Raw genomic sequence first — 20074 nt, forward strand, 5'->3', positions numbered from 1 at the left:
GCTTCCCTATTCCAGGATCACACATCCATGTGTCAGATTCCGAGCTCTGTTGTATTTATCTCATCTTACAGCTCATCAAGACCTCCCACCATTACTCTGAGCTCCATCTTCCGGTGCTGCTGGCTTAACCTGGAGGGCATCTTAGTTACTTTCAAGGCCCAGCACCAAGGCTCCCATCTCCACAGAGCCCTCCAAGTCCTTCTTGCAGAGAGAACCAGCAGTTCTCATGTCCTGTGTTTCATTTGGGTGTGCTGTGTTTTGTCAGCAGATGAACATGGCATGCCTACTGAATGCTAGAGTCTATACCAGGCCCAGCGGACAGCCAGAGTCAAGACAGACATGGCCCTTGTTCTCATACTTTGTGTCCTCTTCCTCAGTCATCCAACCAGGACCCATTCCCCTAGAACTGGAGGCAGGGACTCTGTCTACAGGACTCTGTCTACAGGCACAGGCACAGGTCTTCTGGACAGGATCCCAACAGCATGAGAAATAATTGCAAGCACTGACCAACAGAATTATACAAAACCATCAACAGAGACAACCTACATGAAGGGAAAACGTCTTTGCCAACTACACACCAGACAGGAAAATTAATATCTAGGATATGTGAAGAACTGAAGAAATAAACGCTAAAAACTAAATGAGACAATCAGTACTCAGGCTAATGAACTGAACAGACAGTTCTCACGAGAAGAAACACAAATGGCCAATAAACAGTTGAAGATGTATTCAACACTCTTAGTTACCAGGGAAATGCAAATTAAAACTGTTCTGAGACCATCTCACTCTAGTCAGAATGGCTGTCGTCAAAAGGATAAATGACAGCAAACAGTGGTGAGGATGTGAAGAGAGAAAAACCCTTCATGGCTTCTGGGAAGATAAACCCACATAGCCACCGTGGAAATCAACACAGAGTATCTTTAAAAAAAAGAAAGGAAAGGAAAAACAGAATTATGTATTATACAACCCAGCCATGCTATCCTGAGTATTCCCATGAAGGACTCTGGGTTAAAACATCACAGGGACACCTGCACACCCATAGTGATCACTACGTTGTTCATACCAACTAGGAAATGACACCAGCCTAGATATCCATCAATAGATGAATGGATAAAGAAAATGTGGTACATAGTCATAGCAGATGTTATGCAGCCATAAAGAAAAGTGAAATCATGACATTTGTAGGAAAATAGGTGGAGTAGAAAATTGTGATGTTAAGTGAAGTAAGCCAGACTCAGAAAGACAAATACCTCATCTTCTCACCTATGTAGAACCTAGATTTAAAGTTACATATAGGTGTAGGGTCTGCATGCATGTGTGGAGGTCATGAAACCAGAAAGGGGATTATGACAGGTGGGAAGAGATCTTAATGGAGGTGGAAAATGGAGTGTAATGGAATATCCATGGACTATGAAAGGACCAAGAAGCTGGATATGGGGAGAGTGCATCAGAGGCAATGGGAGAGGGGAACTAGTGGGGGGCCTTCAAGGGCCAGCCTTAAAGACCTCCTCTCAGGGTCCAAAGGAGAAACTACAATAAGCGAAGGAAAAACTATCTGATGGTGAAGGAATGAATCTGCTCACACAGTGATCCTTCTCTGCATGTCTCTTTATTCTCTCTCTCTCTCTCTCTCTCTCTCTCTCTCTCTCTCTCTCTCTCTCTCTCTCTCAATTTTATGATGGCTGAACTTCTCACTGCATAATCCTGCACCCACAGTAGCTCGTGATGATGGCTCCTGACAGGGAACAGTGAGGACAAAGTATACCAAGACGTCTGCGTGAAGAAGCCTAGATGCAGCCCATTACTTTGTGTGTGAACCTACCAAATTAAATAGTAAAGGGATGCCTGTCTTCCACTTCAGTGTGGACCAGTAGTTGATACTGAATAGTGAGTGGGCAGGAGGTGGTATCACATGCCTGTAATTCCAATTCTTTGGAGACAAAGGAGGAAAGAGCTTAGTTTGAGGCCAGCCTGAACCATATACCAAGACCCCATAGCGAACAAACAATAGATGGATGTAATGTACTCTATCTGTGGATGAGAGGATAGGATAGACTGCATTATCAAGGGGTGAGACTAAGGCAGTGGCTGTGGGCTCATCTATAATAGAAGAGAACATTTTCTCTTGAAGCCCAAAGCTCATAGGACCCCCTCCCAGAGGCATCTGTAGACTTCCTTGGAGAAATGATCAAGACAGAAAATGCCCAGCCTTTCTGTTCTTAGTGTCCTCCCCCTTGCTTGGGAGCGTAGAGTCTGGCCAGTGCTGATGTGCAGGACAATCAACTCCAAGGAGGCAGGGGCCCAGGCTGTCCACCCTTCCTGAACTTTCTGGCTAAGAGGGAGTGACCTGCCGGAGAAGGGAGAAACGAGCAGGTGGCATCTGAAAACTCCAGAAGAAAGAGGGTCTCCATCAACGTTCTTAGCTACTTGGAGGCGTGGCTTAGGTGCAGATGTGGCTGGCTGGCAGGTTGCCTGCTCCCTGGGGCCTCAGAGAGGTGGCAGTGCTGAAGTCTTCTCAAACAAGATCACATGTTGTTAGGAAAATTGGATTCTGTCTCCACAAATCCAGTTTAAGCCGCCCTTCTGCGGTGCCTTTAAAGGCGAACTTACCCACCCCACCCCCACTGAGCTGCCAGCATCCCCAGAGCCCTGTGGAAAGGCACTAAATGGATTCTTACCTGGCTTCCAGCCTTGTCTCTGTCTCTAGCCCATGCCTACCTGCCTGCGGAGGAGTGCACAGGATGATGGACAGAGGAAGGACTATTCTGAAACTGCCTTTCGAGGTGGCCTTTTGCACTAGTGTGCTGAAGAAAATAGAGTGATCACTGGCCTGTGTCCCTCTTCCAACACCTCTGCACGATGTAGAAAAACAGACAAGAGAGCTGATTTCTACTCCTGGAATCTTACTTTGTCTCCATGTCTACCACTGCCCAGCTGGGAGTATCTTTGAAATTTGGTACCTCTACTCCACGCAATGGTGAGGTGTCAGGGCTACGGGGAAGATGCAGGAGAGAGGCTGCACATAGGATGCTCACTTAGCTTTGGTCCCCAGCCATGGCTACTGCTTTATCGCTTCTTTTCTTAGGATGCTATCTCACTCCCTCCCCCTCCCCCCAACTTAGACTCTACCTGGGCCCCTGAACTTCTGGCACTTCCTATAGTGACCCTGATCACCCATAGCTCCCCACCCCTGATCTGCACCCAGGCATCCCAGGGCTCCTGACTACGTGTGTTGGCATCAGAACATGTTCATTGTCTTAGCTTCCCTCTGAGATCTTAGGTCAATTAGTGACAAGCTGTGAGGCCCCCTCTCCACCACAGGCTGCCCGTTCAAATGGCGCAGGGAGGTCATCTGGGTGGCAGAGAACACTGCACAGACAGTAAAAGCCACCAGACCCGAGTGCCAGCTCTGCCACCCACTCAGTATAGACCTCAGACTGGGACTCTTGCTATCACACAAACGGCCTTGACCAGGCCTCTTGGGGCCACACACAGCATAGAGGGTGGGCCGTGGAGATCAGAGGGTTACAGGTTTAGGGTCTTCTTGGCCTAATATTTCCAGAAGTGTGAGACCTAGGGGTAGGAACCAGAGCCGTCATTGCCTGTGTCTTTCCAGCATACAGAATAGTGCCTGAAAGAGTTTAAAAAAAAAAGAAAGAAAGGAAGGAAGGAAGGAAGGAAGGAAGGAAGGAAGAAAGAAAGAAAGAAAGAAAGAAAGAAAGAAATTAAGAAAGAAAGAAAGAAAGAAAGAAAGAAAGAAAGAAAGAAAGAAAGAAAGAAAGAAAGAAAGAAAGAAAGAAAGAAACAATGATACACAGGCACGATGCCAGATATAACCCTGAATACTTTCTATGAGGAGGGGTGGGTAACCCTCAGGCCAGGCCAGGAAAGCAGGCATGGCTACTGTCCTACCACGCCCATTTTTCAGGCAAGGATACTGAGACCTGGAATGGTTCTATCCCTGCCGAAGGTGGCACACCCTTGGATGGCGGGGCTCTGGCTTGGGTGGTCACTGAACCATATCACCCTTCAGTGCTTGTTTAGAGAATGAGTGAATGAGTGACCCGGGCAGGATGACCCCATTGAGCTCTGCCCAGGCCAGATGGCATCTAACAGGAACGTGAATACCATGCTTTCTTCCTTAATGGGCAGTCCAGGGTCTGAGGGACTTTTGGAGACACAGCACAGGTCAGGCCGGAAGTCACGACCTGTGCTGCATCCTCACCACCCTGACCTTTTGAGGAACTGCTTGTTCACTACTTAGTCTGTTTGTCAGATTTGGGGGAGTTTCCGAAGGGCCCTCCATGACCTCACTTGATTTCTATAAGGCAGATCATCTCTTTTCAAGGGAGGAAACCGATACCAGAGAGGTTAAGGAAGCCTCCAGGTCACACAGCCACATGGTGATAGAGGCAGGATTTGAACCCAAGTTTGGGAACCTACTGTTTGGACCGTGGCCCCCTGCTGCTCGCGGCCTCCAACCAGTTCATGGCTCATGGCTCAGTAAGTGTCCCTGCAGCCAGCTTGCTCTTACTCAGATTTCACTTGATTCTGGGTATGCCTGCGGGATTCCTCGTCACCCTGGTTCCCGTCCTTGGGGTGCGGTGAAGGTTTCTAATGTACAGGTCAGCCTCATTGCTCTCCTCCTGCAGTCAGCACTAGGCACGTGACCTCTATGGGAGAGTGACTGGATGAAAGGGAGGGGGAAGTCTCAACTTCGCTCTCCCCAGGCGCTGGCACCAAGCTGCAGGGGAACCAAGCTGGGACATGGTCTGCTGTGCCCCTTGGCTCCTGTGAACCCTCATAAAGTTAATAAGTCACAGGTGGGAGTCACTGCCTTGGGGATGCTGAATGCCCTCCGTGCCAACTAGGCTTATGAAGACAGGATTTGTGGACTCAGAGCCCCTCCCCGCCAGACTCCAAACAGACTGCTGCGATGGGGTCAGTGTGCCTGGATTATCACCTGGTTCCTTGGGAGTCTCTAAATGTGAGCATCACTTTGTTTTGATTTAGAGATGATTGGAGTAAATATAAGAGAAGTTAAGAAACCCACCTGGGTCAGAGGGCTAGTGGGAGGTGATGATGTGGGGACAGAACCCTGGCGGTGCCATGTCCTTGTGCTTCCTATGATGTCATAGCGACACCCAGAGATAGGGGATCCTTTAGCCACCCGAGAAAGCCTTCTCTTTGAGAGGCCCAGATACCAACTGGAGGTGTTAGCAAGGGAGACTAAGCCAAGCAGCATCCTAGGTGAGAGAGGAGGCGGCTGGCTCAGTCGGCCTGGAAGCCAAAAGCGCTGCCTTAGATCCCTGAAGGATTTCAGCTTGAAGCCAGGCTCCGGTGTGGGCTGTCCAGTGATGTGGCACATTATTTCATTTGGCCAAGCCTTTGTTTCCTGACCCATGGGAAGGGCACAGGACTCAAGCCTGCTGCCTGGTGCCATCGGGCGGAAGTGCAACAGGGCCTGGGATGCACCACACACATTGACCAGCTCACGGTTTTTTGCTATATAGTGCAGGCTGGCCTCGAACTCATGATCAGCCCTCCTGCCCTATCATTTTGAATGCTTGGATGGGAGGTGTGCACCTACACACCCAGAGTTTTGGCTGACTTTTGAAGGCACGTTGGTGGCTTCTTCCTGTGTAGGGGTCATAGGAGGACATGGCCAAGGTAGCCAGGCTCAGACCTCTAAAAGGGCTTGTGCGTGATGTCTTCAACACGGACTACCTCAGAAAAATCTCCAGTGGCTTAAAAAAGTAGAAATGATGTAATTAAAAGTTGTCCAGGGAGCTTTTACCTTGTGACCAATTAACATTTTCAAATTCAGTAGTGAGTCATCAGAGTACCGCTGTTCATTCATTCATACCTCATGCAATTTGTACTCAAGGCACTTCCTCATCCATAAACGTTAAAGGGCTAAGAGCCAGGAGAGAGAAAAAACAAGAGACAAAAGCCAGCAGCCCTGTGACCGATCTTAAGGGTCAGGGGACCTGGGCTCAGATGGGATGCAAAGGAGGGCTGAGTCTTCTGTTTAAAGCTAATCTGCTGCTCTGCTAAGCTTAGACCTGCAAGCGGCTGGAGTTGGACTCCGAGGGAAGTCTCATTTGCTGATTAGAGCTGAGAGCCAGTGGCTGGGGTTGCTATTGGGAGCTAAGATTCCGGAAGCCTCTTCCAGGTTAATCTCTCCATTCTGCCCCATGTCCTGTGAGTGTTCTGACAGGCTTCCATGCTCTTGTGGTTAAACCTACAATGATCCGCATGCTGCTGAGCAGTTCTGGGCTCTCCTTGTCATAGAGACAGGGCAGGCTGCACGCCCCTGCCCCCTTGAAAAACTGAGGTGTGTCTTGCTTCAGCTCGTGAGCTATGCAGAAGTGAACTCCTTCCCTTCTGGACTACAGGCTTAGAAAGCCAATGTGTGCTGAGCGGTGTCCTGTTTCCTGCCATAGGAACCTTGGAAGCACGTGTGGAGGAGTGATGGCATTCCATGATGACATGTGACCTGCTTTGGACATGTGGCATGAACATGTGCTTATTCTTACTGCAGCGTAATCAAACCTGGCTAGTGAAGCCATGAATGTCCTGGTCTGCAAGTGATGGTCAGGGGCAGAAGCCACAATACCAGGAGACTAAGGTGTGGCAGAAGAGGACACTGACCAGTGGGCTCACTATGATATAAACTCCACAAAGACGGAGCTTTTATTTGTTTTCAATAGTGTTCAGGAGAGTGGCTAGCACCCAGTGGGTGCCCATTAGATGCTGAATGAATGGACAGAGGACATGAGGTGAGGTGTGGTAGTAGCCCCCATGAAAGCAATCAGCCCAATAGACAAAAGTGCCTGATTCCGGAGACAGCTCTCAGTTCCCTGCTCATCCATTCACTTACTCAACTCACACAGGCTGGAACACAGACTGCAGAAGGGCTCTGTACCTCCCCCAGCCCCACTCCCCAGTCACCAGATCAGACTTGAATCCACTTAAAACAGTGACCATGTTTCATGGGAAATGGTGAAGAAAGTTTTCCACTGGAATTTTATTTTGGAAAAGAAAAACAACAACTTGAAAACAGAATCCTACATTGGGTCAAAATAAGATTATAACTGTATATTAAAACTTTCAGTGAAGCCAGGCAGTGGTGGCACATGCCTTTAATTCCAGCACTCGGGAGGCTGAGACAAGTAGATCTCTGAGTTGGAGGCCAGCCTGGTTTACAGAGCAAATTCCAGAATAGCCAGGGCTACACAGAAAAACCCTGTCTCAAAAAACAAAACAAAACAAAACAAAACAAAACAAAACAAACAATCAAACAACTTTCAACGAACAAAACAAAACAAGTATTGAGTTGGGTAGGCACAAATTTTCTAGAGAATTCTCTGTTTAGCCCATTGTAACTTTTCATACTTCAATTTTCTCTTTTTCTGTCATTCATTGGCCTAGTGTCCAAGTTCTGTTTTGTCTATGGCCTTATGTGGGATAAAAGATCCAACATGCCCTCTAAATCTCCTCACTGAATCTCACGGCTTCCATGAGATTCTGGTTCCATGGTATAATCCTTTGGCTTTCTATGGCCATCATTTCTCCTATACAACAGCCTCTGAGACACCAACGGACATAGGTGCCGACTGATGGGCAGGGATTGACATGGGCTTTGAGCAAGGGCAGGTGCTTATGCTGATCATTTGCAGAAGCACTAAATTCATTAGTATTCTTCTGTGATGTGGACTTTGCGCGCGCGTGTGTGTGTGTGTGTGTGTGTGTGTGTGTGTGTGTGTGTGTGTGTGTGTGTGTTTTATGTCAACTTGGTAGAAGCTATAGTCATTTGGGAAGAAGATCTCTCAATTGGGAAAATGCCTCTGTAAGACTGGCCTGTTGGTGTTTTCTTATTAATGGTTGATGTTGGAGGGCCCAGGCCACTGTGGGTGGTTCCACTCCTGGGCTAGGTGCTATAAGAAAGCAGGCTGAGCAAGCCACGAGGAGCAAGCCAGTAAGCAACACTCCTCCATGGCTACTACATCAGCTCCTGCCTCCAGGTTCCTGCTTTGGGTTCCTGTCCTGACTTCTATCAGTGATGGAGTGTGACCTGAGAGTCATAAGCTGAAATAGACCCTTTCCTCCCCAAATTACTTTTGCTAATGGTGTTTTATCACTAGAATAGAAACCATAAGACACTGTGTGTGTGAGTGTGTATGCATATGTGTACATGTGTGTGTGCATATGTGCGTTTGAGTGTGAGTGTGTATGTATAGATACCTTTTTAACATCTGCAAAATGGGAGTGAAGTCTGACACCAGGGTAAGGTCTGGCACAGTCGAGGAGCACACTAGCCGCTGGCCTCCTTTCCAACTGTCCCCTCTTGCTTTTGCAAGTTCATTCCCAGGGCCAGGAGACAGTGAGGCAGGCGACTGGGGGTGAGCATCCCTCACACTCTTATCTCAAGCTGTGCCCACTTAGCAACTCTCTGCTCTCTCTCTAAGTGGCTCACCCTCTCCCCACTGCAGGGAGCGAGCAGACGATCCATGAGTGTGTACCATGGCTTCTGTGCCCCAGCCTGTCACAGAAGGCCCTAAGTCACTTGCTTCTTGACCAGTTCACAGAGCTCAAATTCAAGAGCCCTCCTTGTGGGCATTGGTTGACATAAGCTTAGGAAACAGATTACCACCCTCTCCAACCTGAGCCTTTATTTCCTCGAGAACAGACACCCAACACCCAGCCAACCTGGCATCAGGTGGCATCCAATGACTCAGTGGCTTTCATTCCTGTCCCCTTTCCCACCTTGCCCTGCCTGATCTCGCAAACTGACTCAATACTCTTGAAACCAAACATTTCTTCTCCTTCTGTACTGATCCACACAGCCCAGCCCTAGAAAACATGCTTCCCTGCCTCTTTTTCCACGTGGCCACATGCCTCTGTTGCTTCCTCCACACCTCTGCACTAACACCGTTTCCTTTGAAAGCCTTCTTAGTCCCCCACGAGCACCCTTGACCCCAATCTCCTTTCCATAAAGAATCCAGGCATGCAGAGAGACCCAAGTGTCAACTCTACTGCTAGGTAAGTGCCCCAGAGGCTAAGGAGAGAAGCTGGGGGCAGTTAACAAGACCAAAAGACTTGTGAACCCCGCACTATGGGCTGGAGTCATGTGTGGTCCACTGACTCAGATGACCCATTTCTACACACACACACACACACACACACACACACACACACACACACACACACGCTGCTGCCAGAATGTCAACTGATATTGCTTGGCCTTGCCAAGTTTGGCTGAAGGAAGGGAGCCTGAGACCAGGAGGGTCTACGGGGGTTAGCTATTGGGCTCTGAAGCTAAGTCCTTGTGAGGGATCGGCAGGGAGGCCCTGTGAGAAACCACAGCACCCAGCAAAACCTGAACCAAGTAGAAGCCCAAGACCTTTGGTTTTATCCAGGACTCCCAGGTGCCCCTTCCTCTGCCCCTTTTCCTCAGGGTATCTTTATAGATGGCCTCCCCAGGGCTACAGTCAATACCACCTGTCTGGCCATGAGAGAACAGCCAGTCAGAGGAGGTACTCTCTGGGAGAACAGTTCTGAGAGGCAGAGAGCCAAAGCCCAAAGCTGGCCAGGTTAGTTCGGAAAGGTGTCTCAGCGGGCACCCCAATCCCTCTAACCAGGGCATATTGTTGCCATCCAGGTGTGTCTGTCCGTAGCCTGGACAACTTGACTCATAGCCAGATGGACAATGGCTAGAGGATATCCTGAGAGCATCGTCTGGCCCAGGTTTGGGGATGTGGTTATGATAGGAGGCCACAGGCCCCTCAGCTTCCCAACTCCTAAAGCTATAGTGGAAGGATATTCCCAGCCCAAGCCACCCCCATGCCAGGCATCTTGGCCTGTCTCAAGCCTGAAAATCAATGGGGTCCACAGGTTACCCAGGGGGACACAGTTCCCATACTGCCTTGAGCCATGGGCTATGACCTGAACTGGGTTAGAAATGGCCCAAGCACTGCCCATGGAGATGAATAAACATTCCAAAGCTGAAGGACATTGCGTTCATATGTCAGACCTTGAGGGTCCTGCTCAGTCACCCCATGGTCAGGCTTAACCCACGGTCTTAACAATCTTAATTCACACATATGCACGTACACACACTCATAACTCCCTTCACATCACTGGTTAAAAAGCATTTTGCATGTGCACTCCTGAAATGTGAACATGTTTATATACCTGTACATGACCCCCTTATCTACTCATGTGGCTTGCTCCATACACGTCACATCACTGCTTCCAGGGACATATCCCTCCAGAAGTGTGCTTCTATATGTCTCCCCAGGACATAGCCCACATACATCATGTACCCCTGGGCTCAGCCCCCAGTCTGATCCTAGTTAGCCACAGAGTTCTGTGCCCTTGGGTGCCCCCCTCCATGTGAGAGAGCTGCAGGAGCCCCATGCCCTTTGGCCTCTGCCCTTTTTCCTTGACTTGCTTGGTTTAGATGGGTGGAATGGGTGGAAAACAGGCTTAAGTCCCAGCAGAGAAAGTAAAGAAGAGTGCTGTCTGGAGAGAGAGAGAGAGAGAGAGAGAGAGAGAGAGAGAGAGAGAGAGAGAGAGAGAGAAGAGAGAGAGAGAGAGAGAGAGAGAGAGAGAGAGAGAGAGAGAGAGAGATATGCCTGTTGCTTTTTAGAGTGGAGGAGGGGCTAGAGGGTTCTGGGCCCCCAACTCCCAAGCCTCCTGTACCACTGGCTGGGACAGGAGCATCAGGATAAAATACTAGGACTTGCTAGGACCTCGGGAGCTGCAGCGGGAGATATGAAGCGACTTCCAGCAGGGGCTTGATGTGTTAGCAGAAATCACCATTCACAGTGCCAAGTCCCCCGACCCCACCACCTCTCACTACCCAAGGATGACCTCTCTGTTCAGAACCTTCTTACCTCCAGGATCCCAGGGCGTGAGAGCTCAGAGAAGAACGCACACTCAGCCAGCGGCTTTGGAGACAGCCACACGCCAGGCACCCAGAGGGCAGCAGGCGCGAGCCTGGAGCTTGGCAGCGAGGGTGGGCAGCCTGCAGAGCACTGACTGCTCTGGAGCTCTAGAGGACAGATTAGAAAGGATGGGGACAGGGAGACGGTGGAAAGAGGCGGCAGGGATGGGAGGCTGAGACAGAGATAAAGAAAGACAGACAGAGACAGAGACGAGGGGAGATGCTGAGAGAATTACACACAGAAAACAGACACTAAGGAAGAAAAGGGAGAAGGGGGAGAAGAGACAGGGGGAGGGAGAGGAGAGAGAGAGAGAGAGAGAGAGAGAGAGAGAGAGAGAGAGAGAGAGAGAGAGAGAGAGAGAGAGCCTGGGAGCCATGGGAGCAACATGTGGTTACATCCTCACTTCTGATGCTGGAACCTCCTGAGCCCCTCCCCACAAAGTGAACACACAGGCACTTTCACACAAACTCTCTGTGCATATATACACTCATGCACACCCTCTGCCCTTAGGATGCGTCTCCCCTTGTCCTTGCACTGCAGGACACTGCTTGCACCAACCCTTACCTTGTCCCAGAAGCAACATGTGTGAGGGCGAACACTTCCTCTCCCCACGGTCGGTTGCAGCAGCTGCCTCCCTGTGCCCCAGGCTACTGGAGAGGGCTCCCAAGCCCGGCTCTGGTACCCGAGCCCAGTGCCTGGCTGCGCTGGCAGCGGGCTTGATCAATGCCAACATTGCGATGGCTGTTGAGGTGGCCTGCAGGAAGCCAGCCATTTGTTTTGCCGGAGCGTAACCATGACGATCACCCCAGGCTCACACGGCTGTGCAGCCTTCCCCCACCCTGGGCCCTCCCTCCCCCCTTCTCCTGAGCACAAGAGGAAGCAGGAGGCCACTGAGCAGCCTTGGCTAACCCCTGCAGGGGCTGATAGCAAATGTCTGGCTTCCAGGGACAACAGGCTTTTGGGTAGCCCCTCCCAGGTGTGTGTGTGGGGGGGGGTGGAATAAATCACCTCACCTTGAGGCAATTCAGTGCTGGACAGAGCCCCCAGGGTCCTGACTCTGGACCTAACCTCCCCCACATCCCAATGCTGTTCCTCTGCAAGCCCATTTGTGAGACAGCTAATACAAGCTGTCACTCCATTTCCACCCCCAAGAGGCCATGATGCAGGCAAGCAGATGGCCCTGGGTACCGTGGTCCCAGGCAGTAAGCAGATCTGCCAGTGTCTTTGGTGAGTCCCAAGCCATTACTGGCTACCCAGGGCCAGGCCAGTCATGGGAGGAAATTTCTAGGCAGCTCCAGGAAGTGGGGCCTTCTCGGGTAGAAATTTGGGTAACTCAGAGAATCAAGGGCTCGTTAAGATCAGGCCAGGTAGATCTAGAATCCGCATGGCCAGACAGGTAGAAATACCAAATCTAAAATGCAAGCCTTGAAGTAAAGTTTCCGAATATGAGGATACAAAGGGTGGCCGATGATAATAACATAAACTATCCGGAGACACGGGGTGGGGCGAATAATGGCCGTGTGCCTCGACTCACTACTCCATAAGGAAAACTCCAAGAAGAACGTTCTTTTCCCAGGGCTATTGAGAAACTGCACAGAGAGTAGAGCGTCTCGCCCAAGGCACACAGCCGAGCAATGGCAGACAGAGCAGGGCTGTGCAAGCTCACCCACCAGACTCTGCCGGAAACATCCCTTTCTATCCGATTGCCTTTAACAGCCATCACTATGTGCCGGGCACTGTATACAGAGCTGGGGAGCCCTGTGTGCTGAGCTGGGGAGCCCTGTGTGCCGAGCTGGGGAGCCCTGTGTGCAGAGCTGGGGAGCACTGAGTTCTCATCAACACTGGAGGTAACTGCTACATTTCTTTCACTAATGAATGCAGAGAGATGAAGGCTCTTGGTCGAAGGGGCAGAAATGGTTGAGAGCCGGGATTCACACTTAGGTCTGTCTCTCCATTTCCTTCCCCTGCCTTCCCCATCTGACACTTTACTGGACTTTGCTTAGGGAGGTTGGATTCTGGAGGTCTACTGGGGGGGGGGCAGTACACACAGTGAGTGCTTTGCTCTAAGGGAATAGAGATTTTATGGCTTTCTCCTTGTGGTCATAGATGGTCTGGTTTAACCCAGAAGTCCTTGAGCCGGTGATTCCACAATTAGACAGCCACATTAGGATTCTGAGGGACTTTTATTAGACATGCCACTTGGAGTCTCAGGTCTCGTCCATCTTGATAAACATGGGCCAGTTGAGAGTGACACCCAGCAGAACTTTGGAGAACAGTCTAGGGAGGGTTTGGAGGACTGCTGGGGAGAGGCAATGCGGGAGAGAACCTGGTGTGGGACACAGCCTGTTCAGGATCGATTGTTTCACCTGGATTCTCCTTAGTCCCTGGGGTGGGGTACTGACATCCACGGAGAAGGAAGCTGCTGTCATGGGCAAGGACAAATGGTCTGAGGCATGCCAAGCTTCCCCTAACCTCTGAGGACAGCCTGAGGCACAAGATAAAGTTCCCTTTGGCTTCTTATACTCACCCACCACAAACCAGTCTGGGCTGGTGTTTGGGTGATAAACACAGAGACTCCCAGGAGCCTGGAAGAGGTAAATGAGGGCACTGACTTCCCAGCAGGCTTCTGTGCTACTCTGCAGCTCCCTGTAGCCAACCTGTTGAACCCTTATCCTCATCCAGTGTAGAGCAAGCTTGAGAAGGTGAGAGGAGAAATCTGACCCATATTCAAGCTCAGTCCCCGAGACTCCCCAAGTCCAGTGTCCTGGCAGCGATGCCCTATGGCTTCCAGCAGCCTGGAATGCCCATGAAACCTTTATTAGTACAGAGGATCCTGGTTCCCTAGGACCAGAGAACATAGTCATATAACTCTACCCCACTCCCCACCCCCAAAACTCTCCAGTTCTCAGGCCCCATGAAGGTCGAGATCGCTGCTGCAGGACCCTGATTGAGTTCCTGTCCTGACTTCCTTCAATGATGAACAATGCTGTGGAAGTGTAAGACAGATGAAGCCTTCCCTCCCCAACTTGCTTTTTGGTCATGGTGTTTCGTCACAGACATAGAAACCCTAACGGAGACACACTGTCTTATGACAGCGTTAGAGGAGTAACCAGGACACTGTGTGAGTGTTAGGATGTGAGTTTGGATCTCTAGACCCCACTGGACTCAATAGGGCACTTCTGTAGTTCTGGCGAACCCATGATGAAACAAGAGGCTGAGACAGGAAGAACCCCACCAGCTTGCATGCCAGATAACTTGGTGTATGTGTTGGTGAACAAGAGAACCTACCTCAAACAAGGAAGAAGAAAAACCAGCCCCAGAGGTTGACCTGCGACCTCCACATGTGTGCTGTGGTACTGGTGTGTCTTCACTCACAGCCAGGGATGGACATACACAAAGATTGAAAAGAAAAAAAAAATATCTGTTTTGCATTGGGTGCTCCATTTGGCATGCACACCCACCATCACCCCACCTCCTCAGCCACGCCAAGCCCAGAGTGTGCATCTCATGATGGTGCTAGCCTGACTGAGTGCCTACAGGGTTCATGAAAATGACATGAGATGTGGCCAGATGCGAGATCAGTGAAGCCAGCTGGTTGGGGACAGCAAGTGACTACCTTCAAAGTATTTTCCAGAGCCTCCTCCTCCTGAAGGCTGCACGATTTTTTTTTTTTGACCCTTGTATTCTCTTCCTGGAATTCCACAGCCTGGGTGGCTCAAAACACAGACATTTATTGTCTCGGAATTCTGGGGACTGGAGGACTGAAATCAAGATGGCGGGCATGCTGCTTCTGAAGGCTCTACCAAAAACTTCCCATTGTCTTGTGCTGGTTGGTAATCCAGCTCCTGGTTCAGCACCACACCACTCCAGTGTCTGCCTGTGTTTTCATATGACCATCTCCTCTTTGTTGCAGCATGTCTGTCTCCTCTTTTTTTTTAAGAAAACTTTACATTTTTTAGTGTGTGTGCATGTGTGTGTGTCTGCGCGCGCGTGCGTGTATTGGGATTCATGTACCATGGAACATAAGTGGAAGTCGGAGGGCACCTTGCTGGAGTCAGTTTTCTCCCTTTTGCCGTGTGGGTCCCAGGGATCGAACTTAGATCATCAGGCTTGGCAGCAAGCGCCTTTACCAACTGAACCATCTCCCCAATCCTCCTTTCTCTGAAAGAGATGCTGATCAGACTCACCCTGATGGTGCAGCTTCATCATATCCGAAGGATGTGTGCACAGGAGCAAAGTCGCATTTCACAGGACCAGAGATTGGGACTTGAACATCCCTTTCCGTGAGGCAGGTGACACAGTTCAACCCACAATATCCATTCAGAGTAATTAAGGAGAGACACCCAACAGGCAGGGCATCAAGGGGGTCTTGTCACTGTACTACAGAAATCCCGAGACGATGGGAGGCAAGGTGGTACCATACACAGCAGGTTCAGTGTGGCCCGGTGCTGGATTCTCGGGTTTAGCTTCTGACACTGACATTCTCTAGCTGTGTGTCTCAGGGAAATGGTCTACCCTCTCTGTACAGCAACCTCCCCGCTGTTAATATTTGCAAAGCACCTAAGATAGCAGGACACTTAGTATGCACCACACGAGCGTTTGTTAAACACCAAATGTTCCTTCCACAAATGCTACTGTTTTATAGGTGTGGAAACCGAGATGCCGAATGGGGAGGTAACTTCCCCCGGTCACCTGGGTGGACAGGGAGGGTATGAGGAATTCACACTCCCTTCCTCCCAGTCTCCTTCCCCAACAAGCTAAGGTAGGAGCCTGGCAGGGCAGCAAGAGAGGAGGTAAGTGCAGAGAAGTGGGGATCCCCAAGGAGAATGCCTTCTGCCTGGGAACATACACCTCTTTCCCCACCCACCCTCTCCTTTCAGGACTTGAAGCCATGCGCTCGTCTCTGCCCACACAGAGGAAAGGGAGTCTGGGGAACGTGTGATCAACAGAGACTTAGTGAGAAAAACTAGTCCCTGGGGAGGCACCTTGGTGGGCCAAGGCAAGGCTGGCAGAGGATTCAGAGCAGGCCTTGGCAGGGCACCAAGGCCCATGATGTGTATGTGTGTCTGTGTGTGTATATGTGTGTGTGTATGTGTGTGTATGTGTGTGTGTCTGTATCTATATTATGTGTGTGTCTGTGTGTATATATGTGTGTGTGTCTGTATCTATGTATATGTGTGTCTGTGTGTATATATATATGTGTGTGTCTGTGTGTATCTGTGTGTGTGTGTGTGTGTGTGTGTGTGTGTAGTCGAAGGTAATGGTAGCAGGCTCTCCCCACACACTGAACATGGAGCCGACGGCACAGACAGTGTCCCGTAGAGTTTCTGTTCAGGTGTGGTTACTGAAGGTCCATTGAGTGTGACTGTGGGGTCTGCAAGGCTCAAACAGCAGGTAGTTGAACAGATAAAAGTCACTTTTAGGGGACAGAAAGAACTCATCAAATACTTTATCTGCGTGAGGAAATTGCATAGAAGGCTGTGATTCTTCACCTCTCTCTGTAGCCGGGTTCTTTATCACGTGACTTGGCAGTTCTTCATCCAAAGGTAAAAGGTACCTCCTACCCCTTTACCTTGAACTCAGTGAAAGTGACGGCCAATGGATTATGGGCACTTGGCATAGCTAATGTGAGTTCTGGTCCCATTGCTAGTTACATGTGGGGACTGCTGGCCGTAATGTCACTGCATGTCTCTGGCAAATCGCCTTTCCTCACTGGTGTGTGTCTGGCCATGTGGATGCTTTCTCAAGCTCTGCCTTCATCACCCTCATTTTCTTCAGAACCGTTCCTGCAGCCTGCCACTTCCTGTGTTCTCCCAGGGACCTCCAATCTCTGCACAGTAGCCAGAGTGAGCCTTGCACAGCACCTTGATGAGCCCTGTACATGGCTTCCTGGAGTTTAGGAGGACACCATGCCCTTGGCCTCAGCTGAACAGGGACCCATAGGTCTTACACCACTGACTTCTCCAGTTCCTTTCCCTGTCTAGCTGCCTATTCTACAACCTGGGAAACAATGGATTCCCCTGTGGTTCCTGGGCTTATCCTCGACTAGATCTGTTCCTTGTGCCTAAATGCTCCTTTCTGGCTGATCTTCAGTTAGTATTTCTACTTCTTCGGGTGTCAGCTCAACCATCTATTTCCCACAGGGCCTCAAGCTCACATCTTCCATTGCAGATTTCCAGGCCTCTTTGTATCCATCATTTGTAGATTTGATAGCATTAATTGTGACTACAAGTTAACATTTTACTATGAGATCATTTGATTGAAGTCTTTCTCCCTTGCCTCAGTGCAAGCTCACTGGAAGTCAAGACCTTACAGTTTGGACTGCTAGGTATCTCCCATGCTTAGCTTAAATCCTGGCAGAGGGTGAGGCACCTGCCGAACAACTGAATGAGTGAAACCAAATGAACCCATGATGAAAGAGACCTTTCTCAAAAATAAAGATAGACACTCATTTAGAATTATTATTGTACCCACTTTACAGATGAGAAGAGAGAAGGTCAGAAGAGTTAAGGGACTTGCCCATTTCCTGGTTAGTGGCAGAGCCAAGGCTGGAATCAGGTATAGCTCCTTGCACATCAAAGGGCCCCTTCCATGCCTACTGAGTGGAACTGGGTTTACTGCTAACTCCAGTCCCCAATTGCTTACACCATATTCTCTCTGCAGGAGGCAGGCTGCCTGGGGTTGCAGACAGTTGGCTGACAGGGGTCAGGGCTGGCAGGAGACAGCTGTGTGTCTGTCAGGTGTCTGTTCCTTATTCATGACCTGTTGCCATGAGTAGTGCCTGGGTACACACAAATGAGCGGCAACAATTCCAGGCTTCAAAGCTGTCCTGGGAGCAGTAACACAGCTGGCCTCGTGTGAGGTGGGAGCTGGCAGCTCACTCTTGATGAAGGGATGGGGCAGAGGTGGTTGTCTCAGAACAGGTGGCTGCTGGAAAGAAATTGGAGTGAGGCAGAAGGCTGCTCAGGGAACAAGAAGGGCCAGTCTCCAGAGCTGTCAACCTCACGGCACGCTCCTCAGGCTTTGTAAAAATAGACATGTGCAAAAAGGGTGAAAAGGAAAAGAGAGAGGAAGAGACTTTCAGATGTGGTGTGGGAGCACTTCCGGCTCCTTGTCTCTTGTGTTTCTACCATGGAGCAAAGGATAACGCATGCTCAGTCCTTGTAGTCTCCAGGCCATCCATGACATGACATGCACATGCCGATGACCTCTAGCGTACCCAGCACCATGTCAGGTGTTCTTATTCACACCAACTCAGGCCGTCTTCAGAACAGACCTGGGAAGCCTTTGCTGTCCGAATTCAATAACCACAGTGTTTCCTTCAGGCTAGACTCTGGGCTCCGGCAAGACACCACTGTTCTTTCCATCAGGAGTCCTGTACCACGAAGAGGTGGATACTATAAAGGAAATCACTGGAGTAAAATATAATAGTCACTGGGTCATAGGGAGTTGGTGACAGCGGGGTGGGGGGTGGCTGTTCAGGAGGGAATGACATGCATGATTAAATGGGAAGGCCTGGGATCTCAGTTACTTGAGGAATAGGGCAAAGAAGGAATATCAGAACCAGGGACAGCAGGTGCAGAGGGTGAATAGGGCTCTTCAGAGCCCAGCAGGGAAGGGAGCTGGAACAAAATGAGAGGGGTCCATAGAGGACAGTGACGGGCAAGAAGTAGCGAGGAAACGTAGCGGGCCCTGAGAGACTTGAAATGTATACTTTTGGAGACATGTGGTCACTGAAAAGATCTAAAAAGGAGAAAAACATGCTTTGGGTTTCATTTTATGAAACCCTCCTGGCCACTATATAGCATAGGTTAGAGCATGGGGAGGTCCACAGGGAAGCCACAGATAAAGAGAAAGGACGACAGCATGGCCGTGCTAGTGATAGGAACGGTGGCTGATTGGATGAGGGTGGGGGAGGGAAAAGAAAAGAATCAGCGATGCTTCCTAGGCTATGGGCTCTGCACTAAAGTGGCGAGAGAGATGAAGGAGGACCAGGTTGTATATGATAGTGGGGATCTAGATATCTGTTCTGGACATCATGAGTTATGGCAAAGTGTGCATCCAGGTACTGCCTTGTAGTTGTGGGTTTTTTTTTCCCACTTTTTGGGAGCCTGCCACCCAGCTCCCAAATAAATACACAGAGACTTATTCTTACTTATGAATGCTCAGCCTTAGCTTGGCTTGTTTCTAGCCAGCTTTTCCAACTTAAATTATCCCATTTCTCTTTAACTACATTTTACCTCTGGGCTCTTTACTTTTCTTTATTCTATATATCTTTCTTTCCTTCTTACTCCATGGCTGGCTGTGTGGCTGGGTAGCTGGCCCCTGGCATCCTCCTCTTCCCCTTTTGTTGTTCCTCACTCCTCCCCTAAGCCTAGATTTCTCCTCCTACTTATTCCTTCTGCTTGGCATCCCCACCTGTTTCTCTCACCTGCCTAGCTATTGGCTATTCAGCTCTTTATTAAACCAATCAGGTGTTTTAGACAGGCACAGTAACACAGCTTTATAGAGATAAACAAATGCAACATAAAAGAATGCAATACATCTTTGCATCATTAAACAAATACTCCACAGCATAAATGAACAAAACACATCTTAAGCTAATACTGCATAACAGAGCCTAAAGTTGTACATGGGTTGGAGTGCAGAGGATACCAAAGGGGTTTAGAGGGTTGGTTGAGCACCACTTGCAAGCCCTGTGAGGGTGGGAAGCTTGGCCTGAGCAACTCATTGCCCAGCGCCTGCAGTCCAGCCCATAACACACATCTGTTCAGTCACTGTAAAACACTAATGGAGGGAGATAAAGGCATCCAAAAATGTGTTCCCTTCCTTTAGGGATTCCTTATTGTATGAGGCCACATGGAAGCAAAACAGAGTCACATGACCAGTTTAGAGTCAGGGTGAGATAGAGTTGCCATTGATCTTGACCTCACAGACCCTACCATGGCACATACTCCCAGGCTAAAGGTGCTTCTGAAAAAAAAATGTAGTGAGCCCAAGAAATACTATTTTTTAAGCCCTTAGGAAGTATCTATAAATTGGGCATGGTGGTGCATGCCTGCAATCCAAGCATGTGAGAAGTGGAGGCAAAAAGAATTGAGTTCAAGGCCATCCTGGACTAC

The 20074-nt window shown here is 49.7% G+C and overlaps 1 protein-coding gene across 3 annotated transcripts in view; it reads right to left on the reverse strand.

Annotated features, from left to right (window-relative positions):
• Vwa5b1 (von Willebrand factor A domain containing 5B1) overlaps window positions 1–11654 on the reverse strand; it is a 63602-nt gene extending 51948 nt beyond the window's left edge. The window contains exon 1 of one of the 3 annotated variants that reach the window (XM_015999331.3): window positions 11517–11654. The gene's annotated coding sequence lies outside the window, so the exon portion shown is untranslated. Of the gene's footprint in view, window positions 1–5053; window positions 5129–10901; window positions 11023–11516 lie in introns of those variants that run through there. The other 2 variants (XM_042272162.2, XM_042272161.2) reach the window with 2 other exon arrangements.
• Between the last annotated feature and the right edge of the window lie 8420 nt (window positions 11655–20074).

This window comes from Peromyscus maniculatus, chromosome 2, assembly GCF_049852395.1.
Source record: "Peromyscus maniculatus bairdii isolate BWxNUB_F1_BW_parent chromosome 2, HU_Pman_BW_mat_3.1, whole genome shotgun sequence".
NCBI lineage: Eukaryota > Metazoa > Chordata > Mammalia > Rodentia > Cricetidae > Peromyscus > Peromyscus maniculatus.